The sequence below is a fragment of the Lycorma delicatula genome, chromosome 2 (assembly GCF_047948215.1).
Source record: "Lycorma delicatula isolate Av1 chromosome 2, ASM4794821v1, whole genome shotgun sequence".
Classification (NCBI taxonomy): domain Eukaryota; kingdom Metazoa; phylum Arthropoda; class Insecta; order Hemiptera; family Fulgoridae; genus Lycorma; species Lycorma delicatula.
Genome location: NC_134456.1, coordinates 74,398,568 through 74,426,424, shown reverse-complemented (window position 1 = coordinate 74,426,424; position 27,857 = coordinate 74,398,568). Strand labels below are relative to the sequence as shown.

Here is a 27,857-nt window from a genome sequence, read left to right as displayed (position 1 = left end):
ATTCTATGTAACTTGGAACTTGTCGTACAGCTGTTTGATGGAGGACTTGTTAGGTGCATCCACATACTTTTCTGTGATGGCATTCTGGGGGTGGGCGTAACTGGCACATCTAATGTATTGGAAGACAATGAATATTCTCTGCTGCATTGTAAAACTCAATGTTTCCTCAATTAAACTTGCAACAAAAGAAGCAAACATTCTTCTATAAAGCTACTCACTTTTTGAACACTTGTTTAGAGTAATAAATTACGTAGTTTTTCAGTGAAAATAAAAAAAAAAATCTGATTCCACAGTTTGATTCAAAATACGTAATGTTTGAATACTTCACATTTATTAATAAAGAAAAACTATCTGATTTTTTGTCCTTATTTCAGGTACTGGGAAGATATATTTAGTTGAAGTTAAATCTGTTCTAGATTTAAATATTTTATTAAGATTCTCGGTAACAAAAATTCATGAAATGAAGTAATCTTTTAAATCTTTCTTGTGCGAACGTGTTTGCAGTTTGGAGTAAATGGAAGAACCTTCAGTATCTCAAATTTTATTTTGACTTAGATATTGAGGAAGTTTAAAACAGATTATTTAAAAAAAAAGGAAACTTTTAAAAATTACATCCCTGATCATTTTTTTCCAGTATAAAAATTGAAAACGAAATCAAATGTACTTTTTCAAGTAACACAAAATCTTACATGATTTATTGAAGGTAGATACAATGCTTCCAAACATGTTTAGTTTCCTAAACATGTTTCCAGAAACAAGGAATAACTGTCGTCATAATTATCGGATTTAAGGTAGCAAGAACCCTCATACAGCCCGAAAATTAACATTTGGTGTGCGTTGACTGCTTATAAAGTAATCGGACTATTCTTATTTGTGAAGCCTACGGTTATTAGCGCTAGGTATCTAGACATGTTACAGGAGTATACAGTTCAACAAATGGATCATCGGCAACCTAACCGTTTACTTCCAACAATATGGCGCACCACCGTACTGGGGTTTCCGTGTTAAGGACTACATGAACAATTTCCTCGACGGAAATTTGTTTGGCCGTGATAGACAGATTCCCTGGCCATCTCGATCCCTTAACGTTACGCCACGTGATTTCTTTCTTCTGTTGTTTGTCAAAGACAGGGTGTATGGAACTAAGGTTGTCAAGATCAGTGAACTAAAACGAAGAATGTAATTAATGGAAAAACTCTAGATATTCTTCGTAATGTGTGGCGTGAAATTTAATAACGTCTAGATATTTTAGGTGCCACAAAAGGTACTCATATCGAACTTTTTGAAGATAATAAGTGTTGTAAAAGCACTGTTTGAGTTGCCCTGTTCAACAATAAAACATCCATGATAGTACATCGCTTTGTTACTTTTTTGAATTCTTAAAAATGTGCTGAATAATTTATGATCACTTGATAATACGTTTTTATCCGTATAGATATTTTTATTGTTGTGATACGTACATTTTTTTACCGTTAGAATTTTGTATTGCTGTTATTATAGTATAATAGGCTTTAAGTCATTTCCTATTAATCTTATAAAGCAGGTGTTAGAATAATTGAATAATTATGTTATTTCTTTTTTTTCGATATTAACTCCTTTTTATATCTGTACTACCCACAAATTTACACGTACGTTCGAAGAACAACTAGCATAAATAGTTATTTTTAATTTAAATGTTATTTATAGTATAATAAATTTTATACTGATAAAATAACACCTTTCTCAAATGTTCATTTAAATATGATTTGTAACCACCGAATTATGGTTGAAATTATTATTTCATATTAAAAGATATAAAATATACCTGAAAAATTGAAGTAGTTGATTTTATCCCGTTTTGGAATAAAATAGTCGACACGCTATTACGTTATCGGGATTAACTCGGCCGTTAGAATCAGTACTTGGATATTTATATACGATATCATTTTAGTTGGTGTAAAACGTTACAAATTGTACCCAATAATGAAATATAATTAATCAACAAAGATATTATTAATATTTAAAAAATCTGATGTCTACACCACATGACTTCCTTGTACGCCTGTTAAATTACATATACACATTTTTAAAAGTACATAAAATTTTATTTCTCTAATATCTTCTGATTTTTTTCATATACATTTTTTTTTTTACTCTTTTTTTACAAAGAATATCTGGTGGTGTTTTTCTATTAGTTACATCTTCGATTCTTCTTTTTAGTTTACTGATGTTGATAACCTGCGTTCCATACACCCTGTCTTTGACAAACAACTAGGTGTTACAACAGTCCTAAATACAAAATTTCAACATTTTACGGCTAATCGTTTTTGAGTTACGCAAGATACATACATATGTTCGTAAATACGTACTTACGTACGCCGAAACTAGTCAAAATGGATTCAGGGATGTTGAAAATGGATATTTCCGTTGAAATCTGAAAACCAAAATTTTTCGCGATCACAATACTTCCTTTACTTCGTACAAGGAAATTAAAAAAAATATGAAAAAAAAAGTTATTAGTGAAATAAAATTTTATGTACTTTTCGTTTTAATTCAATTTTTTTTTACAGTGGTTAATATTTATTAATAAATCAATATATTTAAATAAAAAAAAGTAGTTAAAAACAAATTATGTATATGAAGTCAGATTCGAACCGATGTATATCCATGATTACGGATCCGACACGTTCTCACTAGCACCTCATAACTACTTGACGACGTGAAACAAAATTAATATATTAACTATTATAAGATGCTGATACGGACATTACAAAAAATTTTGATGCAATGTGGTGTCCACCACAATGCAGTTGTGTAACTGTGTACTGTGTACTTCGTTGGCTTGGTCTTGTATTTGTCCATATTTCTTCAGGTTATCGTCTCTGATGTTTTTTAGTTCGTCTGAAACCAGAGAACTAAGGGTTACCTCCGGTTGTTTTGGCCGTAGAAAAATATCTTGTTTTTAGAATTTTGTTGATTTTTGGTTTATCATTTGCATCTTCAATTTTTTTTACTCCAATCTTTTTTAAGTCTTGCTTTATTTCTGTTATGTATTTCTATCATTTTTCAAGCTCAGGCTTCTGATTACCTGTTGTTTTAGTAATCTATTTTCTGTCATTCTTATGATGTCAAAAATGTGAGAATCCTTCGGTTTTTTATGAGACCAATAATTGGCACTGCAATATTTTTGTAAACTGTAATATTTTTGTAAACAATTTCGTTGGTTGCGATTCGCCACACTCCATCTTTTTTATAATTTTTATTTTTGTATGATCTGATCATTCTTCATTCTGTTTTGATCGTTTAATCACTTTTTTTCGTTTTTAATTTGGAATAATGTTTCGCAAGGGTAAAGTGCTTTTGGTAAAATTACTTTTCTGTAGTGTCGCATTTTTGTGTTTGTTAAACATTTTTTACTGTATGTTGATTTTAGTAACAATTCAACAATAATGAGTGTTACAATTCAACAATAATTAGTAATTCACACAATTCACTCAACAATAATGAGTGTTCCTCATTATTGTTGCTCGGTTGTTTCATGTTAAATTTTCTTTTAATCTATTATCTATAATTTCTCCAAATATTTACATTTCTGTGTTATTAATTTTTATCTTATATTATATAACAAAAAACCACATTTTTTTATTTCATAATAAATAAATTTGTCGGAGATCGAATTTTAGTAAAATTTCTTATTAAGTTACAGTACTGATTTTTGTTTAAAAATTTAAAACAAACAAAAGAAAACAAAAGGTCATAAACAAAAGAAAAACGAGAATCGTTTTTGAACATATGTTTATAGGAATTTTTTAACTTATTTTAATGACCCGAATTCATTCATGTTAAACTTCATAACATGAATACATGTGAATAATCTATTATTATTATTTAACGATAATAATATAGTCTGTTAAAATAAGCGATATTAAAACGGAATAAAGTATAAGAAAGTTTAGTAAAAAATGTTGGTTAGGTAATAACTCGTATTTTCATTTCGTCTGTCCTGTTATTATGGTATTCTAAATTAAGTGGTTTTTTATTATGCTTTTATATGAATTTTGTTGTTAGGTGTCTATTTTTATAGAATTTTAATTTAAATATTAGATGCGATCACGCAAAAGTGATAAAAAATAATGTGATGTAAAGTTTATTATGTTGATTATTATTTCTTGTTATCTTCCCATTTAAAAACTCGTATATCGGAAAGTTCCCAATATTACAGTAAATAATAAGTCATACATATTGTTAAATAATGGTAAATGTATATATAAATTTATTTAATCATCTCATGTTTAAGAGAAATGTATTTATTTATTAAACAGTATTTACAGTATTCTATTTAAAATTTAATATTTCTCTTTATATTAAATAAAATAATTTTTTTTTCTTTGCTTGTTGTAGAAAATCGAAGTAAGTTGATCCATTATCTTGTTTGTATGTTCCGTTTCTCCAGGAACAGTTCAAAATCAGTGTAATTTAAAAGGAGGCTTCCTCTTTTCTTAATAAAAAAGATATTGTTTTTGAATTACTCGCTTAGAAATATACCTTGCTTTAAAAAAAAATAAAAATATCGTAAAACATTTGTAGTATTCATACATGTCATCGAAAAATGTTGTAGCAATTTAAATAAAATCGTATCTCAGAAACTACTACAGATAATTAAACGAGTATTTTTTTTTTAAATTCACCAACTCAAAAATTTTTTTACAAACCTTAGAATGTTTCATTATGAGCTCCGTTGGTCGTTCTGCAAACATGTAACTAATAATCGACTTCTGCTCAGGTCCGCTGGATCATCGCAGGCGTAACTGTGGCAGTAGCAGCGGTGATCTATTGTCTTAATGTTGTACATCCTTGATTTTTTCACTGTAGACAATGTATCCTCGTAGAAAAATGTGTAGGGGTGTCAAATTTGGGCTTTTCGGAGGCAAAAGCACAGGATCGTCCCTACCAATCCAACGGTTAAGGGAATCTTTCATTTAGAGCGCTTCGAACTCCTAGGCTAAAGTGTGGAGGCTCATCAACTTTTTTAAACATTAGAGTAATGTTACTTTTTTATTCAATTTAGTCATCTTTCAGGAAAACGTGCAACAACTTTAGCGTATAATTCGCTCAACTGCTTCGTCACGCGTTTTGGACAGTCCGGGGGACATTTTCATTTCCACGTTGCCAGATTCCTTAAACTGCTCGTACTACCGTCTAATGCTGTTTGCATGAGGGGGATCATTGCCGTAAACACGCCGGTAAGTCCGCTAGATAGTTTATGCTCTGCTAACCACAAAACGTACTGTGCTTGCCATTGCACTGATTGAGAGTGGTGCAGAGGCGTTGTGTGCATCGGCTCAAGGTCACGGCCGGTCACGTTTAAAAAAAATTGATGACGCCTCGATTATTTTGCAGTTCCAGTTAATACTTTATCTCAGTTACATAGGAGATTTTTTAAATTTTTTTATTGCTGCAACGTTTTTCGATGACCTCTGTATACTTTTTTCTTTTTTTTTGTTGTGAGGTGGAGGAATTCATTTTACAGATGTCGAGGCAGAGTCGGGGTCACTAAATGGCTCCGCAAGGTGTTATTAGGTGCCTGTGTATACCTGCGCACCACCGACTAAACCTCCATCCTTGGCTATCCACCCTTCCTGGGACAGCTAGTGTTGCATTTCATCAGGAAGGGAGGAGTCGCCCAAACACACATTCGAGCACTACATTCATACAACAATAATGTACATAATAAAACAGCAAATACAATATACAATAAGGCATATTAGGATTTAATACACAATCATAAGGCAAATACATATTACAATACATCGAAATACATAGTCATAGTGATACATTATATACAATGCACAGTGTAAAAATACAAATACAACTAGTACAAAATACAATATTAGGCACGTTAAGAGTTAATAATACACAGTCTTACTAATAAAGAAAAAAACAATTTTACCTCTGTATACTTAAAAAAAATTATACATCGGGTTTATAACCACCACCCGAATTAAATAATTTTTGTTGACAGTTTACAGAATTTCAATAGATACAAATTATAGATTAATCAGTTTTTAAAATTAAAGTAATTTCTAAGGGAAAACATTGTTAATTTTTGATTGGAACTTCACTCTTTCTTGATAAATCTATTATCTACGGACAAAATTTAATTTTAACATAGAAAAACATTTTTAAATTTTCGCTCCATCAGTCTTCGGCGAAACTGTTTATTATGATTTAAGATACTCACTGGCTTGTGAATTTTTTAATATAATCTTAAAGAAAAAAAAAAATATATATATTTGTAGGTTTCCCATAAATGGGACACTAGTAATAAATAGAAAAGTAAAACGTCTTCTCATTAGTTAACCTTATTACGGAAAAAAATAGTAACATGTGTAAAGTATATGTTTTAATTTATTATAAGTTATAATGTATGTTTTAAAAATATTGTTTTTTTTATACGCTAATTTTCAAGTAATTTTTTGTTTGTGAATGATAATCTAAACAAAGTTAAATGAACGGCAAATCCTTATTTGAAGAAGAATATATTGGTGTGTTTATAAGTTAAAGTATATATATATATATATATATATGTTTATATATTTAAAAATTAATATTTCTACTATTTCAATTTGTTTATCCTTTGAAACTGTAGCCAATAATTTCATTTTTATTTCTTTTTCTTTATATTAATACTGGAAGATTTCCAAGGGATTCTGAAATATTACCCAATATTAAAAGAATTAAAAAAAGTTTCGGACATTATTTCTTGTAGAACTTTTTTTTATTTAATTTGTTTTTTTTTTGAGTGAATTTTATATGTCATGTTGAGAGTTTATTATTTTAAAGTTAATATAATAATAACCTTTTATTTAATTTGAAAGAAAAAATGTTTTTGATGTGTAGATATAACATTATGAAATTGTTCCGGGGAGAAGATAGGTGTGTTTATTTTTTTCATTTTATTTTATTACCTTTTTTTTTACTTTGCTTTTTTTGTATTGTATTAAGCAAAAGAGGAAAATGTATATTAATATCTGTTACTTAAAGGTTTTGTTTTTTAAAACTGGATCAGTTTTATAACCTGAACCAAAAATAATACGTTACAGTTTTATTATGAAAATATAAAGAAAAAAATTATTAATTTTATTTAAAATAAAATATAATTCATTGTAGTTTAAGCCAAAACTTAGCGGATGAAATGAATTTGTTTGCAATTCTACCAGTTTTTTACTAATGAAAAATAAAATTGTTTGATTTAAAACAGAAAATTACCATAATGGATTAGTAAAACATAATTTAAATTAAGTACAAATATGTTAAAAAAATTTTTGATTGATTCACCAGTTAAGCTAGAAAGCTTATGCCATGGAAATATGTAATGGAAATTTTGTAACGTATGAAAAATGGTATGCCTGACAGGGATTCGAACCCGGGACCTCCAGATAAAAGATCGAGATTTAATATCATTTTGAACAAAATGATGTTATGAAATCATTAATGAACAGAATCACATAAAATCATTTGAATAAAAATGAAACAAAAAAATACTAAATTAGCGTTTTGAAAGCTAGTAAAAAAACGTCTTCAGGTCTGATCAATGCAATGCTTTTTACCGATGATAATTATTGAACACCCGTTTTACACGTGAGAATTTTACGTTTATTTAAGTTTACAAGGGTGTAATGTTAAATTTTTGCTTTAATTTAATTTACATGATGTCCATAAAGGTGATTTTATGTACAATGTGTCCAACGAAGAGAAATACGCTTTTGATTTAATATCACTCGCTCTTTCCCCACCGATTCTGTTGAAACTTTACAGATCTTTTAAATAAGGTTCTAAAAATGTTTTATGAAAATTTCAACCTTCTAGGATTTATAGAAACAAAATTTCAAATAAAAACGTCAATTTCAGATAAACCAAATTTTTTATTCGTTACAATAAATTAGCTGGTAAAAATGATGAAATATAGATTATGTATTGTTAAATAGCTGTTCAAATTGGATAAAACAAGTTAATAATTAGTTACCAGATGTTTTTTAATGAATAAAAAATGTGGTTTATCTGAAATTGATGTTTTTATTTGAAATTTAGTTTCTATAAACTAGAAGGTTGGAATCTTCATAGAACATTTTTAGAACCTTCGTTAAAAGATCTGTAAAGTTTCAATAGAATCAGTGGAGGTATGGGCAAGTGATACTAAATCAAAAGCATATTCGTGACTCACGGTGGAACGCACTTGGGCCCCACTTCTCGGGACACACGGTATATAAAGATTCAAAAAAGCTTGTCCCCAAACTTCAATATACTATCTTTACATAAAAATAAATAATTGACGGATGAACGGACCTTTGCTTGAAATTACTGTTTATATATAGAACATCATTAATTTAGGCGCTCAAATTAGTAACATTTGTAGAGCAGCCGCAGGTATGTATATATATCCATGATAATTTTTCGCCAATCTCTAACAAAAAAAAATTAAGTAAATCGATAAAAAAGGGATTTGGTTTTAAAAAAAAATTATTTTGTTATATAATATTGCGTATTCTTTATTAGGGTTGTAATATAAAGCACCTGCGGCTAGTTTACAAATGTTGTTAATTTGAGCGCTTAAATTAATGATGTTCTCTTAAGTATCAATTCATAGGTAAACAGAATAAAGTTGTTACCTGTATTATGATAAGCTTTACTTGCCGAAAAGTAATAAACGGTGTATATTAATTTCGATGGAGAAGTAATGGGGAAACCTTCTCAGTCGACGGAACGCAAAGATACCGGGAGTTTATTATTTTCGTTTGTAACGTACAAAAATATCCATTGTATTAAAATTTATAAAAGATTATGCAATATTCCTTTTCCGAAAAAAAACGTTAAAAAGGAAGTGAAGAATGAATATATTAAATTTTCAGAAAACATACGCTGATTTAATTTCTGAAATGTAAACAAAATTTTAATAATAAAAAATATATTAGATTGAATTATAATTCTTGGGAAGAATTTATTTCAATGCAAAAGGAAAGACCTTATTATAAAAATAGATTGACCTATGAAAAAAAAAGAAGATTTTATCTCGTTTAGCATAACTTTTTTAACACGCTGTGCCGTATGATAGTTAAAGAAACTACATTTGTTTTGTTTTAGCGAAAAGAAATAGAACTGTTTCCGGTGTGAAGCGATGCATGTGTTTTTGTTAGTGGCAGATATATACAGCAGGTTGAAACTTAAAATTCAGTTTCGCGTAAACAATTACAGGTGCTTTCAGCTGTTCACTTTTAATTTAGTTCGCTCACTTTATTTTTTTTTTTTTGTTTTTTTTTTTTTTTGTTAATGTTTAGTAATAGAAAAGGAATTTCAATCCTTTCTTTTATCTAAACTTCTACAATTTGTTTGTTTATTTTTGTAACAGTATTGTGAAATAGTGTGTAACGTAGAATTACATTTTTAATTTGTACTATTTTTTATTATATTTCATAAAAGATCTGTCTGTATGTATTATTTTTTATGTAGGAAAATAACATGTTTCCTTCATAAAAAATAATAGAAAATTCTATAAAATTTTTTATTGTTATGAAAACCATCTGATATTCTAAATGTACAACTAACTTTTATGTTACTCAATTGTTTACAATCTACTGATATTCGTAAACCCTTCTTATCAGCGCGTTACGTTATAATTTTGTTTAAAGCTTATTCACATAATGGAAATAATAACATAAAAAAAATTATTGAAGTACCGTCTACCTCGAACAATTTGATTTTTAGGAATTTTCTGAATTCTTACTGTTTCGATTTTAAATATGTTTATATATAAATCCCAGAAAAATAGTTATCTCAGGAAAGTAAATGTCCAAAATAAATTCAGCCAAATACTATATTTCTTGGTAAATAGGGTTCTAGATTCTTCCTTTATTAAATGAATTTTTTGCCAAATAGTGGATTTATACAATAGCAGACAAATAACTTCTGCTAACAATTTTATAGATTTTGTTCTTTATAAAAACATTTGGTAAAGATTATTTTTACACGACTTCTTAAAAAGGAGTGTAATATATTTATGGTGTATGTATGTTTGTTCCACTGTAACAGCTCAACAGCTGAACCGATTTTGATGTATGACACTGCGTTGGAATCCTTACGTTACCGGGAGTGTCATAGGCTCTCTCTCTCTCTCTCTCTCTCTCTCTCTCTATATATATATATATATATATATACATACATGCATGTAGTAATGGAGATTTGCCGGTTGAAGCACAAACTTTAATGAACTGTGAGCCTTTATCATTGTTGAGCTGGGTTTGAAAATGAATGATCAAATCAATTGAATAAATAATATTGCAAAAAATAGTAGAATTAAATTAACGTTATTAAAATAAAATATTAAATAAATTTTAAAAAATTCTGTGTAATAGTAATGTGCTTCCATGGGGCCTGCGTGTGAGGCTAGAGTTGTGAGGTGTTGCGAGTACCTCGTACGAGGCTAGATCATCAACACCATCAACTGCTATAAACGGGATGCCCATGGGGCGCAGTTTTGGGAGGGGGAGGTGTAATGGGGTGCTTTTATAATAACTACAAACAGTCGTCCGATTTTCAATATCCAAACGGGGTATTTGTTACTAGGTTGAAGGCTAACGTTTTCATGCATCAAATATACCTTGATCTAACAGATCACGGTTATGCGGAAATGTTACACCTTTGCAACCATTTTTCCGATTTTCAAAATTCAAAGAAATATTTGCTAGTATAATACAAAATCACGATGGAACCAAACCAGAACAAAAAGAATCATGATTTTATTCGGCAATCGTGTTTTTTAAATATATTTTTAATATTAATTAAATATTTTATAATATATTTATAATACATTTTTTTTTTTTTTTTAATATTTATCACTTGTTAGCATGGAATAATAAATAAAGAGGAAGAATAGTTTTCCAAGGTATTTGACACATTACGATTATATGACATGAAGCAGAAGGAAGTAGGCTATACATATTCAGATTTATCCACAAATAAAATATATTACTATAGCAAATACGAATTTCTAAATTCTGGTTGCAAAATAATTATTTTAAAACGACAACAGGAATGATGTTTTAAAGTATGTTTTATTTAGCGAAGATTATTTTTTTATGTCAATGAATGCTGTCAAGCAGCCGGACGTTGTGGTCAAGATAAAATTACTTATTATATAAATAGTTAACATCCAAAAGCATACAGAGTAGTTGATTGTAAAATCTTTCAAATATGATTTTAATGGTAGACGAAAGATAGATTTTCAGTTTTGTGTAATCGGCTTATGAAACAACAGATCATACCACCAAATTCCTATGTCTTAGTTTTCTTCCGTGTAAGAAAGGTTCAGAATAGTCATTCGAATTACTTAAAGTATTTTTAGAGCAGGATGTGTCTAGAATAATATAAAATAAAGCAGAAGATATCTGCCTGCAGTTATGTCAGTCATGAAATATTGTCCTGAATGAACAAAATAATCAGTAAAAGGAATAGCTAGAACACTATTTTGTTAGGGACTTCATGTTTCATTGATTTGATTCAGACTAAAGTTGTTTACCTGAATATATTTGTTTATAAAGCGTTCTTATAAAAGAAAACTACTTTTCTCTAAATTAAAAAATAAATCTAAATAAATTTAAATGTGATTGAAGGTGATGAAATGTGATGCCCTTATCAGGGAGTGTTATGTAGTTAATAATAGTTAAATGTATTTAAATGTTAAATTTAATAGTTGTAAACTTTTCACTCTTCCAACGTATCTACTTGAAACTGTTGTTAAATTTAGTATTTATCAGAGCGGAAATAGTTTTCAATTTTTATCTGAGATAGAGATTAAATTTTAAAGGTTTTTTTTCATTTCTCAGTTTCATATCTCAACTCTGCATCATCCATCAACCTCACAGGATGATTGATTTTCTTATCATTGCTTATAGAGGAGTAAGTACGTTAGCGGTATGTTAGTTTTTGACGTTATTCAAACACTCAGATTCTTGTTCTCTGTTTATTATCTCATAACTCAAATCATTTCTGATTGGTTGAAATTTCTTAATTTCAAAGGGCAGTATCAGTCCGATTTTCCCCTCATTTATATGTGTAACACAGGCTCAGTTCTCGCTCCATTTTGTACTGCATGTACACTTTATTTATAGTTTCTTTCCCATGACTACTACCCAGACATTACGGTAATTTTTCTTCTTCGGAACGCCCGCACGATGTCACCCTAAAGTTTTTCAAAATCAGCAATTAATCTCGAAAACTGGTTTACAAAAATTGAACGCTAATAAAACTCTAATAAAGAATTTTACTTTGCGATGTAAAATCTGTACACCTGTAAATCTATATTGCTTACCCATCCTTGGACAAACGTAGCGCAATTGGCTGTTATAGATAAAAATTGATTAATGTGTTAAATATGTAAACTTAACATACGACTCAATTCCGTGATCTTCCAAAATGTTCAGTTATTCAAAACTCAAAATTTATAAATCCAAATAACACATCGAATATTGCACTCACACCCATATGGGAACGACTAATTTTCATCAAATATACTTATGTTTAAGAATAAATCAAACCGTATTCCAACTAATTATCGATGTAGACTCAAATAGTCGTACCAACCAACCCTACATGAATACTGAAACAATGTTGGAATAGAGATACCGTAAGATATATTTAGCTAAAATAAGCGTTCATTTATCTAAATTATTTCTCACTGGGGTACTGTCGTTGGCAGTAGTCTTCTCTTAGCCTTTTGAAACTACTTCAGATGTTCTTTTATGTATTCGCTTGTATTTTATTTTTACAGCTATGCATATGATAAAAGTAAAAAAATAAAAATATAGGTATAAAAAAGAGACGTTTTTAAAGGCTGTAGCTAAAATTGAATTTATTTTAATTTTGTATCTAGTTTTCATATTATCATAGGAGTTTTTAAAAATTATTTTTCGTTTCATAAAAACATAAATAAATATGTAATGTTTTAGTAGTAATAATAATAATAATCAATCTCCTGCATTTCTGTGATGTTTTGTGGGAAGATCTTAATATTTCCATATCTTTAATAGAAAGAATTAATTTAAGCTCTGGCAAATACCGGAAAAGTTATTTTATGCTTGGTGTAGTAATAGTAAGTTATTTTTTATGTGCTATATGGATTTTTTTGTTCGTATACTAAAATTAGCGATATTGTTAGATTTTAATTTACCATAAATATTTAATCATGTAATTCAATCGTATAATAACAGTAATATTAAAAAAATAATTATGGAATTTAGTTTTTGTTAAATTAAATATTCTTAAAATTATAAGCTTCATTATAAAACTCTTAAAGGAAAAATTTTGAAACTAATAAAATATTTATTTTAGGTATGTTATATTATCTATCAAAGTTTCCAGTGTTTGTTTTTCAGGTAATTTAGGTAGGATGTTAACATGTCCGTACTATGTTTGTCCTTGAGTCAATCTTAAGTACTAGTTAATACACAAGAAATAACAACTACTACCTAAATTGACGTGAAGGCTCTAATATTATCCAATCAGAGACGATTAAAGATTATTTTTTTAGGTCAATTGGTAATATATTTATTATTTCTAATTTCGCTATTTTATTGGCTTGTCTGGATTGATGTTCATATTATAATTGTTTTTGTTTTGTATTGTGGCTTTAACTTATATTAGTACTTGTCATTTTATCAGATTGATTTACTGTTATTTTGGTTCCTGTTTTTTTTTCGCGATCGGAATATCTTAAATATTTTTAAAATTGCATATATTTAGTTTTTTTTTTTAATTTAAGAACGAGTCCATAATTCGAAAAGATATAATAAAAATAATTAATTAAGATTCATTAAAAAAGGTTAGAAGAAAATAACTTCAAGGTAAAAATTAATTTTTCTAATAAAGAAAAAAAAAGAAGAAATTTGAGAAGAAATAGAAAAAAGTGTTTCTATTAAGTGGTAAACGTACCGGTTGTAGGCGACTTTTTTTTAGCCTCTGGGACCACTTTTTGGCTAACTGGGACTACTCACGTCACGGAGGCCGACGGTTTTAGGCTACCTGAAAATATTAATAATCGTTCTTAAAACTATCTTCTTTAAATTATTCTCAAAAAAGCTCCATGTCGGGTTTATTATAAAAAGTGAGGAGTGAAGTGGTTTCCCTTTACTTTCTGAGACGAATGTACTTCTGTATATTAGCATGATAAAACTCCGTGAAATACAGATAATAAGCAAGCAAAAAATTCATTCTGTTCGCACGACACAGTCCACAGTCCACAGTCTGCTGTAAATTAATGTACTGCTTTCTATTGTAACAAAGTTCATTTATATAAATTGTTTCCGTTAAGAAAGATGAGAAGAAAAAGTAAAAATAAACTTAAATATTAATCTAAAAGAAAATACAATATACAGCATCTTGTTAATACTGAATCTTTCAGGACCATCTTAGGAAGTTCTAAAAATTAGGGAACGAAATATGGATAATAAAACCAGCGTTGTTGTATTAGATTATCATATTACATTTCTTCCCACTTATATTGTAAAAAATAAAAATAAAACCATTTAAACTGCTTTTTGATTGTTTTGTCCTGTCCAAACTCCTATAAAGAATACGTAAACCAGTCACCTGTCACCAGTTATAATTGATTTCTCTTGTTAAATTAATTTAAATCTGTTGGACAAGCCTGATATGAAGAGGACGGACAGGCGCGTAATGTACAAGCATAATTTATATTACAAAAACTTTTGATTAACGACTTGTAAAGTCATGAATTTCAGCCGGTTATTAGCTTATTACTTCTACTAGAAACACAGCTCTAATAAAACACTGTTTAATACGAATGTACTCCCTCAATATAATGACACATTGCAATTCCTACTAGAGTGTTTATATTCGTCCGGTTTGTATTCAAATGACAGTATGAAGAAAAATTATCTTTACTTAACATTTAATAAAAAGTAAATCTTCTAACTACACAAGCTTAATAAATATACTAGATAAATTATTACTTATTTCTGACCCGTTTATTTCAATAGTAATTATCTAGAATTTTTTTTATTGTAATTATTGTAAAATAACTTTCTCTTATTAAAACTACGCCGATATCACTTCAGCAGAAATTTAAAAGTTTTTCTGTTTGAAGTCGCCTTTTATAAGCGTCTAATTTTAACGTAGCAGTTAATGCTATGCAAATTTTATACACGGGTGATTCAAAAAGGACTTCAAAACGTAAAAAATATACAAAAGTTTATTGAGATAACTTACAGATTCTGGAGGTCTCATTTCGTAGAAAAACACATCAAGTTTTGGCTCACCTATTTCATTAGTACCGAATTCAATCAGTAGCGCTGTCAGCAGTGATGTTAAAAATGGATACATATACTGGTGCGAAACTTGCTCGCTGTGTGTTTTTGTTTCACGATTTGCAACTGCAGTTCAACGTAATTTTTGTAGAGAGTACGGTAGGGAGCCTTCATACAATTTACTCTTGGCACCAAACCTTCGTCGAGACAGGTTCTTCTTCCAAACAGAACTGCCCATTCTTCTTCCAGGAGGCAACCGTAAATGGTATCGCTTATCTGGAAATGCTTCAAAATTTTCTAATTCCTCAGTTATACGATGATGATCAAGATGGAAGCCATTATTATCAGCAAGACGAGTCTCCATTTTATAGTTCGAGATTTTTCTTAATTATCGATTCTCAAGTCGGTGGATCGGTCGTGAAAGTCCAATTGCATGGCCACCTCGTTCTCCAGATTTGACTCCGCTAGATTTTCCCTGGTGGGGTTTCATTAAAGATCGGATTATGTACCGCCTTCGTCTGCCGATCTTTTTGAGATCAGACATCGAATTAACGCCGCAACTGCAGAGGTAACACCAGACTTGCTGGTTGCAGTCTGGAATGAAATCGACTTCAGGTAGGATCTGAATGCTGGGTAACAAACTTGATATATTTTTGTATGAAATGAGACCTCAATCGAATCTGTAAGTTATCGGAATACATTTTTATATGATTTCAAAATTGTGAATTCCTTTTTGAATCACCGGTGTACAAAAAAAAGTTATAAATGAAATAAATTAGAACATTTTCTTTACGCAGTCTTATTGCAAAGTATATTATTAAATATGTACTGAAAAAATGTCTTAATCTAACATTAGAGTAAGACTAGCAAAAAAAGTTTTGTAAATTATTGAAGTTTTTTGAATTCATGTATAGATAGAATTAAGATATTAAAAACTGAAAAAATATGGTTACAGGCTGTTTCTAAAAATTAAATTGGTTGAAAAAATAGTTTCATTAATAATTCTAAAATTAGATTACTTAGGTTATGCGTTTTACCAGGATTGGAGGGTAGACAGGGGTGGAGGCTTAGTCGGTAGTGCGCAGGAACCACATACACATTTAATAAAATCTTATCGAACGCTGTTAACGAGCTTGACACTGCCTAGGCGCCCGTAAATGGGGTTCCTCTACCTCTGCATGACAAGGTTAAGATAAAAATCGTACACTGTAAATAAAAAAAGTTGTAATTAGCAGATCTCACTATTTTATTTCATGGTTTCATATCGTTTAGATTTAAAATTTTTAGATTTTTTAGACGCTCAAATGCGTCGAAGGATGTTTTTTTAGAGGATTGCAGCTCTAAAAGTTTGTAAATATCTATTTTTATACAGAGGTAGGCATATTTTTTATATTTAATGCAAGTGAGTGTTATGACAGGTATCACCAGCCTTATACATCAAAAAGTGGTTTTGCTTTTTAAACATATAATAATAATAGAATAACTTTAGTATCTACATTATGAACTCGTGTGTGTTTATGTTTATTTTTATATTAGAAAAAATTAAAAAGATTAATTTCGGGAATTTATTCTGAAAGGTAGAAGTTCTAGGGTTTTCTTCAGGTACTTATAACAAAAAATATATACCTCATTAATTATCGAATATAAATAGATTTCATTTAAGTATACATTTATAAAGTTTAGTTAGTATATTATTCATTCGGTAGAAATATATGCTTTTTACAATTATGTCAAAATAATGACAATTTAATTTGGATGCACATGCGTAACATTTAAATACGAGTTGGCGAACTAGTTAAAAAGTTCTTTTTCTACCTACGTTTAAGAACGATGTTTAGGACTCACCGGTATGAATCATACGTATCCAGTAGTACATCAGTTCTGGAATATGTCCAAAATTACGTTCATTGTACACGATTATATAAAGAAAATGAAGTTTACAAAAGATTTTGATTTTTTGTTTGGCTCGTTTTATTTGTAGACCACTAGGTCAGTTATTACATTTAATAAACTGTGGGATTTTTTTTGTGAGTTTATTTTTTATGACAAATGCGATATGAAAATAAGATTTATTTTATTGTGAAAAATTTCTGATAGATGATTAAATCGGTCGTCTGTAAATAAAATTATGTATACGTATATATATATGTCATATTTTTTTCTTATTTAAAATCCTGATTTTGTGAAACTTGGACGGAAAGATTTTATTTATTATCCTTTAAACTTGTCTATATTATATATATATATATATATATATATATATATATATATATGTTTTAATTTTACAGTCTTATACCGAGGCAGTATTAATTCCATCAACTCTGTACGTTATAAACTGATTATGCTGATACTGCTTCCCTCTGTCTATCACTCACTCATTTTTTTTCTTCCTTACTCTGTCTCTCACTCATTATCTGTCTATCTTTCTAACACTAATCAATCATTTTCTCATTAGTCCGTTTGAAAATTGTTCAATTTTGCTTTCCTAGTTTCCTTTTTCTTCCTCTCACAAGAACGAAGACATCTTTAATGTAACCAATCCGGAATGTAAAAAAATGTAATCAATCAATTGTCCCTCCAATTTGTTGCTCTTGTTGCTTAAAGTTACATAAAAAGTTAATCAATCTGTGCGCGAGTTAAGAATTACATTTAAAAAAGAATTCGGTGAAAACTTACAGGGATTGATTGTAATATGATATTCTGGAAATGTCCAAATATCTACTGCAACTTTCTTAATTATCGTGTTCGTTTTATAAATACACCTGTTTATTTTTACATTTTACTTGTTTGATTCGCTGTTTCAAAATTAGAATCTAACAATGGAACGATGACCGGCCGACATTATCGAGGTCCTGTTAGCGTTAAAATATAGACTTGTCAGCGCGACCTCGAACTGTCTACCTCTCGCATGAGAAAACCAAACCCTCTTTGCCACTTTAATACACACTCGTAAGATTAGAGGCATTTAAATTTAACTACATGTATATTAATTATTATAGAATTATAATAATTCTTCGCTAATTTATATAGAAAATATTATTCAATAGGTTTCGCTGCAGCAACTAGGTGCATTCCTTTGCTGGTTTTCCAGAACCCACATCTTTACAAACATATTTGATTAGTCTAATTGTAATGCAACTAGAGTTTGGGGGTTTGGAAAAGAATTTTATTAAATGTAGATATCAAAGATTTACAAATTTTTTCATTTAAAAGGAAGACATTGTTGAGGATGGATTTCAGAAAAACACGTGGAATTTTTATGACGTTAGGGAGAATTAATAAAAAAATTTATATACACTTTATTCTGATCACTATATAATATTATATTATATAGGTCACGGAGTGGATTGGGTAAGTATACTACTATTTTAAGAATAAAAAATGAACTGCCCCAACATTTGCTTGGGATGGGATCAAAGGTTGATTTTACCGTAGTAAAGTATTGATCAGACAACTGTCCTAAAATATACTTTTAATTATAAAATAATAAAATCTGATGTGGACACCACATGACTTTCTTGTACGCCTATTAAATTACATATACACTTTTTTTTAAAATGAAAAGTATATAAAATTTTATTTCATTAATAACTTCGGATATTTTTTCATACTTATTTTTTATTGTTATTATTGAATTATTATTCATTGTGAAATTTTGTTTACAATGAGAGGTTAATAATTATTAATAAATCAATATTTAAATTTTAAAAAAAGGAAAAAAAAAAAGTCCGATTCGAACCGATTTGCCTTCGCCTTGTAAGATCCAAATGTTTCATTAATTAATATTTTATTTGGCTATATCTCTGGAACCAATAAAAATAAGTACCATTTATGATATTTAAATCTCGTAAAAAAAATCTCAATGAGGATTTAATACTGTAGTTACAAAAAAGTCCAAAATCCAATTTTATTTTCGATTTTGCATTCAAATCGGGAGGTGCACAAGTAGATGTTACAACAGTCCTAAATCCGTAATTTCAACTTCCTGCGGCTAATCGTTTTTGAGTTATTCGAGATACATACGTACATAGTATGTACGTACAGACGTCACGACGAAACTAATCAAAATGGATTAATGGTTGGTTAAAATGGGTATTTGCGTTGAAATCTGAAATTTTTCCAGATCACTATACTTCCTTTACTTCGTATAAGGTAGTAAAAATAGATGTTATTAAACAAACAGGCTTTATAGTGTAACCGTGTTTGGAAGAAGAAGAAGAAATAATGGTAAATTAAATGATAATGAAGATGATAATAAATAATATAACTAGAAACAAAAAATAAAATTTCAACAGTCGTTAGAGATTATTTGAGCATATATCTACGTATAAATAAAATCGAGATGCAGAGAATTCTTTTAAATTTATTTAATTGTTATAATTACTTCATAGACTGAGTAATATTATTTCTTTAAGTTTTTTTTAATTTTATTTTAAATAAATTGATGGAAAAGGTTTTTAATTCGGTCGGTAATTTATAAAAAATGGAGACTGAGGCATAATAAGACCCTCTTAAGCCAAAGTATTGTGTTGTTAGTTACACAATTGACAGTTCTGTTGTTACGTTTAGTAAGATAATGTTATTTTTTCAATATAAGTGATCGTTTTTTTTTTTTACAAAAATTAATATTTTTTTATAAATAGAAACACATTTCTGAATTAAAATGTTTCATTTTTTAAATATAGTTTATATTTTCGGGCGCCAAACAATGCATACCAAAACTTTGGTAGCTGTATTACATCATTATTTTTTTTAGATTTCGATTCAAAGCAGCACGTTCTTATGTTTCGTAGTAGTGCCTGAATTCCCGAATCAAAGGCAGAGATGCTACGACTCCGGCATGGGAGTGGACATTCTCATACGTTTTCCAAATAGAATGAGACTTAGAGAATGCTAAACATATTTCAAGGATTTTCGCGGTAGTACGGACCATGCCGAAGAATCTGATCCACGTCACTTCTTGCAGGACTCCCTTGATTTGGTAACTTATTTAATCGATACATTTATTCAGAATCATAGATTTATCGGTCCGGTGAAAAATTTCAGTTATTTTTGACTGCTTCATAAAGTCCTGATAAAAGTGATCCATATCTCCCTGTTTTACTTGGTGAGAGAATTGGTACTAAATCATCATTTCCTATCCGGTTTTGGTCATAGACCAGTTCCGCCCCTCGGAACATTCTCTTGATCTTTTTTCAATCGGTGCGTAGTTTAAGGCTTGTTTGGGTATTCTATCGTCCTGCATCCTTAACAAATTTTCTGTCCATTTCTCTCTGTAAAGAAAAATCTTTTCATGGATAGAAACTATGTTTTAAATCTTTTCGAACATTTTTGTTTCTAATTCTAAACAGACGGGACACTTCATACTTAGTAGAAAAGACATCTCGACAGCCTGTATCTCATGTAAGGAAAAAGAGAAAACAACTGAATATTTAAGTTTAAGGAAATATACTGGTTGCTGAGCAGGAAATCACAACTTTTACTATCTTTCTTTTTCCTGTGTGTAAATGAAGTGTAGTCTTGTACAGTCTCAGTTCGACCATTCCTGAGTTGTGTGGTTAATTGAAACCCAACCACTAAAGAACATCGGTATCCACGATCTAGTATTCAGATCCGTGTAAAAATAACTGACATTACTAGGACTTGAACGCTGGAACTCTCGACTTCCAAATCAGGTGATTTGGGAAGATGCGTTCACCAGTAGATCAACCCGGTAAGTAACTTTCACTATCTAACAGGCAGTTATACACGTTTACTCCACCAGGTTGGTCTAGTGGTGAACGCGTCATTCCAAATCAGCTGATTCTGAAGTAGAGAGTTCCAGCATTCAAGTCCTAGTAAAGCCGCTTATTTTTACACGGATTTGAATACTAGATCGTGGATACCGGTGTTCTTTGGTGGTTGGGTTTCAATTGACTACACATCTCAGGAATAGTCGAACTGAGAATGTACAAGAAGACTACACTTCATTTACACTCATACATATCATCATCATTCATCCTCTGAAGTATTATCTAAACGGTAGTTACTGGAGGCTAAACAGGAAAAAGGAAAAGGAAGGCAATTATACACGACTATTGTTAAACCGACTTGGACCTATGGGATCCAGGTTTGGGTTACTACATGCAGCAGCAACGTCGAGCCAATACAGCGGTTCCAAAACAAATTACTAAGGAGCATAACAGAAACGCCTTGGTTCCTAAGAAACAGTGAGATATACGAATATCTGGGTTCGAGAAGAAATATAGCGATTCAGTGCAAAGTATAAACTGCGGCTAAACAACCACGTGGATTATTTAGCTGTTAACCTTCTAGATAATAGTGAAGACGTTTGAAAGCTAAAACGACCCATGTATTGGGCCTTCGTCATTTTATGTGCATCAATTGAGTATTACCCATCAATTCATTATTTCACTTTGTTCAGTTTTATTTATTATTCTTTCGTTATTAATTTTAGTTTTATTTTCATATTTTCCTGTCAGTGTTTCATGGTTTCTCTCGTTTATTAATCCTTATGATTTTTTTTGTTTTGTGTTGAAGTTACGAATGGTATTGTTCTCTGGTTTAACTTTATGTGTATACTTACATTGAATGTTCTGTATAGGAGCATTAGTATGTATTTTTGAAATCCACCGGGTTTGTCTAGTGGTGAACTCGTCTTTGCAAATTAGGTGATTTTGAAGTCCAGAGCGTTCGAGTCTTATTAAAGGCAGTTACTTTTATTGGAATTTGAATACTAGATCGTGGTTATCGGTGTTCTTTAGTGGCTGGGTTTCAATTAACCACACATCTTAGAAATGAGTCGACCTGAGACTGTACAAGACTACACTTCACTTACGCTTATACCATCCTCATTCATCCTCTGAAGTAATACCTGACGGTGATTCCTGGAGGCTAAACAGAAAAAAGGAAGGAATTATGTAATTTTTGGGGAGCTTCGATGGAAGCCTCTCTGGTTGTTATTTTTGATGTGATCGTATTTACTTATGGTTTCTTTAATATTGTAAACGATTGTAAATTTTATTTTGAGACAAAAAAAATTTCTAAAAAAATCCATTTTTTTCTGTTTTAAATTTGTTACATATGTTCTTGTTTTGTTTATTTATTTAGTAGTAAAAAAAAAATAATTTGGAGATAATATTAGGTTGTATAAGTACGGTACCTAATATTACCTCCATTTCTCGTTTTGTTCCTAAATTTTTAAAAATTTTGCAACTCTTATATTCTACTTCAACTCCAGATTTTGAATCATTTACTTCCTGATTAGTAATCTCTCAAGAACATTTCATACGAAACACATTATTATACTTCACTTAAAGAAATATAAGGATTTTGTGTATATATATATATATATAAAATAAAATCCTTATATTTCAATAAGGAAAATTCCTATCGAAAAGTATTTAATTTCCGCTGGATTCTATCTGATGATTATTAATCAGTTTATATTATTAGATTATATTATTCTATATTTAAAATGTTTATTCTAATGTTCTATAATTAAAAACCATTTGCGTTAATACGTAAACATTATATTAATTTAATGTTTTAAACCATCGTTAAATGTTATTTTGAAAGTTTATTGTAACATAATGTTGATAAAAATAGGTTTTTTGTTGCTGCACAAAAATTGTATCTACTCTATTTAACCTTGTTCTAATGAAATGAGGTAACACCTGAAGTACGTTAAAATGTGCGAATGAAAAATTTGCGTGTGTTTAGCGAATTACGGCGTTTTAATGGGCGGACCATTAGTTAAGCGTTGGAAACGGGCCTAGTAGTATGGCGTTAAAATAGTTTTTAGTTCAGATTTAGATAAACTTTTTTTTTTTTAAATACAAAAATTAATGCCATCAGGGACGAGATTGTTCCAAAATGATGTTGTGCCAAGATATAATAATATCAATCTCCTTATCCTAGAGACTAGATTCTTCTGGTTTCAAATTTTTCATTTCGCACAACTACCCAAATTATTTTCAATTATTATTTTATGAATAGTTACATTTATTTCTAGATAAGTGTGAATTTTTTTTTTTAATATTATATAAAGTAGAATATAATAGTTCTTAAAGTTATTGATTTCAATGATTGTAATACTAATTTTATTGGTAAGAATTTTAATGAAAATATTATTTTTCTTTGAATATAATCTGTCTTATTACAAGTATAAATTAATGATAAATATTTTTTTTATGTTTATTAATGTCATGTACCTTAATTCCTGTGTTTAAAAAAGTAAAGAGTAAAGTGTTTTCAATAAAAATATTATTGTCTTTCTTTTTAGTCTACAAAACGGAAGTTTGCTTTTGAAATATTTTCTGCTAGGCTATATTTCTAATTTTGACTCATTTCAACATTGAGATTATAATGGTATTAACCGAAGTGCTTTCTATGAGTGTTATGATACTTTGCTATACACCTAATACCTGAGATTACAAAATGAAAATATTCAGTCTCTATAGAGGCTGGAATGCTGATATACAACAGCATAAACATCTCATTGAAGTTTTCTTAACAACTCTTTATGACCAAAAGATGATCGCTCTATTGTAGGCGATTCCTCGAACGAGATAAGTAGCTCTAATTGTATCAGGTGATTCAAAAAAGAGTTCACAACTTTTAAAGCATATAAAAATTTATTGAGGTAACTTACAGATTCGGTTGAGGTCTCATTTCATAGCAACACATCAAGTTTTGACTCGCGTAGTTCATTTTTTCTGAATTCCGCCACCAGTTTTGTTAAAAATGGATAAATTTACTGATGCGTAACGTGCTCGCCGTGTGTTTTGATTAAATGATTTGCAATCAGCAACTCCAGTTCAACGTAATTTTCATAGAGAGTACGGCAGGGAGCCTCCTCCTAGTAGGCATACAACATACTCTTGGCACCCAAACCTTCGAGTAGACAGGTTGTTCTTTTTCCAGACAGAACGTCCCGTTGTTCTTCCAGGAGACAGCCGTAAATGGTATCGTTTTTCTGGACGATAATGACCGAGATGGATGCCGTTACTATCAGCAAGACGGGACACCAACTTACTACTGCCCAGAAGTCTGAGATTTTCTTGATACTCGATTCCCCAGGTCTGGTGGTGAAAATCCAATCGCATGGCCACATCGCTACCCAGATGTGCACCGCTAGATTTTTTTTTTTGTACAGTTTCATTAAAGATCGGGTTTATGTATCACCTTTGCCTGCTGATTATGTAGGGTGTTACGTTTGTAGCTGCAGAGGTAACAACCGACTTATTGTCTACAGTCTGAAGTAAAATCGACTTGAGGTGGGATTTATGTCGCATTAAAATTGGAAGTCATATCGAGCGAGAGTGATTGTTGGGTGAGAAACTTGGTATGTTTTTCTATGAAATAAGACTTCAAATAGATCTATAAGTTGTTTTAATAAAATTTTATATGCTTTTAAATTTGCGAAGCCATTATTAAATCGCTCAGGAATTAGGACAATTTTACATAAATAGAAGCAGCACATAAATAATAACTAACAGTTGAGTTATATATGTGATGCAACAAATATTATTTTTCCTCTAGAATTAAAAGAACCACGTATAATTAGATACGAGATCCTCAAGGTTTCTCCCGTGCCACGTTTTACTAGTTTTGCTATATTTTATTATATTAAGTTCTCAACTGAACTTTAAATCGGTCAGTCAGAAAGATCTTCCACTGGAATTGTATTTCAAGATACGTACTTCGGAATGAGAAAGGAAGTGGCCATATTGAGCTCTATAACTTTTAGTATCACGAAGGTATTTTCTGTTGCACTTTGTGGGGACGTACTTTGGTATGATCTTCCGAGCCTACTTCCACGTTTTCCTGTATTATGATTTTTATTATACAATCAGTGTTTATACACTCTTATCTTAGAGGGAAATACCAACAAGTGTTTCCGTCTTGATTATCGGTGCACCTTGAATATGAATTTCTGTATTTGGTACCCCAATCGATACGTAAATCTTATGAAATTTTATTTTTTAATATGACTTATCTGATTGATCGTGACGTGTATATTATTTAATTAATTATGTTGTTTAAATAAATAAGCAGCCTACTTAAAAAAATATTAATTTTTACTGACCGTATAAATTAATATTTAATTTATGCTGATTATAGATGTGACAGTGTTTTTTTTTTTTTTTACATTATGTATGTGGTAGTTTGTATCACAAGTTACGAATTATTATTAAATGTTAATAAAGAATTGCATTAGTTATATAATATTTATCTTCTAGCGATGATAAATTACTAACAATTTTATTCTGTGTTAAAGAAGTTATATTTACTAGTTTGTTTTAAAGGATTTTAAAAATAGAGGAAATATCTGTTTGGTTGTGATGCGGATTGACAGCAGTTTCCGTTGAGTAGCTTACAATAACATTGCAATTCTTTGTGTAAAGAAATAGCATTATACGACCGTTCAACTCTACTAAATTTTACTTTTTCTAATTTTTTTGTGACAATCTACTGAAAATTCAAATAACTGAAAACTTTTAAAGATTTATATTCATAAATTTTGAACAGTTAAATATTTTTTTTTTGTTTTATTGAAAAATGTTTTTGCACTCTAATACCGTTTTTTCAGAGAGCATTTTCACGTACTTATTGACATATTTTAATTATGGTATTGCACAAAGGCATTAACTCGCTGCTGTTTAGACTTTGAAGAATAGTAAAGGGATTGAAAATTGATTAAGGTGTTTGAGCTCATCAAGTAAAAGGATAGAGACAAAAGCTCTTGATGTACTCCTTAGGCGAATTCTTTACTCATTCCGTAATAACCGATAGAATAAACAAGGGTTATCCAGTCATCGAAGTTTCTAAGAACTCCAAAAGAATCTTTTTTTACAATCCATCACACATTCCAGCTAGGAGAAATGATTCTTCTCTATATTATTTTCCTTACTATTTGTTTTGTTGATTTTGTTGCATCTCTTTTACAGGAAAAAGTCCATTTTATTATATATAAATTTAATTACTTTTTTCAACCTCATAATATAATACTTGTACACTAAGTTTAATCTAGCCTTTAACTTGATTGAATTTAAATTTTAAACATGTTAAAATTAAAAATAAATCTAAATCATTAACTAAATTATTTATAAAATTAAATCATTTATCATGATTGTAGCTAGTTCATTTTTGCGACCAAATTTCTTTCAGTTCACCTGAACTTTACAGATATTAAATGATGAAGGGTACAAATTTGGTAGCAGGTCGAATTATTGATCAATGAATCTGTTTTAGATTGATGTTTCGTTTATTTTCCTATGTTATTGCAATTTGTTTAAATTATAACTTTTTTTTACCTTAGAAAATAGGATAATAGCCATGTATGGTAATTTATAGACATTTTTTAAAAGAGTGCCTATTTCCTAATCGATAATTGATACCAAGTATCATCGACTTTTACAAAATTCTGATATTCTTTAGAACAAAAACAAAATTAAATCGTTGATCGGTTTTTATAAGTTTACTGGAAGCCGGATATCATGTCATTCGAATGATTCGTGATGTAGGTTAATATCTATTTATAATAATATTCAAAGAAGTTTATTTTAAACAATAAATTTATCTTCAAATTGTTTTCGAGCCATTTCCCTGTGATTATTATTAAATCCTTCTAATATATTCTACATCTTCCAATTCTTATTATTATTTCGAACTATTGTAGAATATTACACGTTAGTTTTTCCAAGTAAACTTTATTAAAAATTATGAATTTTTAGATAAATTAGTATACTTTAAAATGAAATTTAATGTAACTAGATATAAAAACAAAGTTTTAAATATGCACTCTAGCCGGTTGGGGTGGAGACCCAGATCGGCCCAGGCGAACCGCGGGGCCGGTCATAGGGCCGCAGAGTTCGCTTCGATCGCAATTACAGTCTTGCCAGGTGGGTCCGTCCTCTTGGATTCCTCAGAGCTCGCTTCACTTACTGTTTCCTTCTAGCCAGAAGGCTTCGTCTCATGGACTGCCGCAGTGTTCGTTACCCTCATGGTTTTGAGAATAATACTGATAAAAACTGATAAATATCTAGAAGTTTTCAGGCTATATAGAAATTTGAAAAAGAAACTAAATTGCAAAACTCAAAATAGTGTTAACGATGCTTACAAGTACATACACCTGTGAAGACGAAAAATTCATAACTTATCTCTGTTGCCAAAGGGATAGAAATATAATAATGAATAAAAGGATTAATCTTTTTTTCTTTTTAATTTTAAAATTCATAACTTTACCCCCAAGAGTGCTAGGGTCTCGGTCTATGGTTTAAATCCTTCCCTGGAATAGCACAAATGTATCCTCAAAATTTGAAAGGAATCGGTCGTTTGGTTATTGTTTGATGCGGAAAAAAACAGGCATACACACATTCGAGTTTATATGTAAGGTATACAAATTCGAAAGTTTGTAAATCTCTCTGTAACTGTTTCACGCGAGAACCAACCGACCTATCCCTTTCAAATTTTGAGGATACATTTGTGTTATTCCAGGGAAGGTTTTAAGCAATAGATCGAGGCCCTAGCCCGCTTGGAGGTTAAGATATTGAAGAT

The 27,857-nt window shown here is 29.9% G+C and overlaps 1 protein-coding gene across 12 annotated transcripts in view; it reads left to right on the top strand.

Annotated features, from left to right (window-relative positions):
• by (focal adhesion protein tensin) overlaps nt 1-27,857 on the top strand; it is a 752,581-nt gene that overhangs the window by 533,585 nt on the left and 191,139 nt on the right. The gene's annotated exons all lie outside the window — the stretch shown is intronic.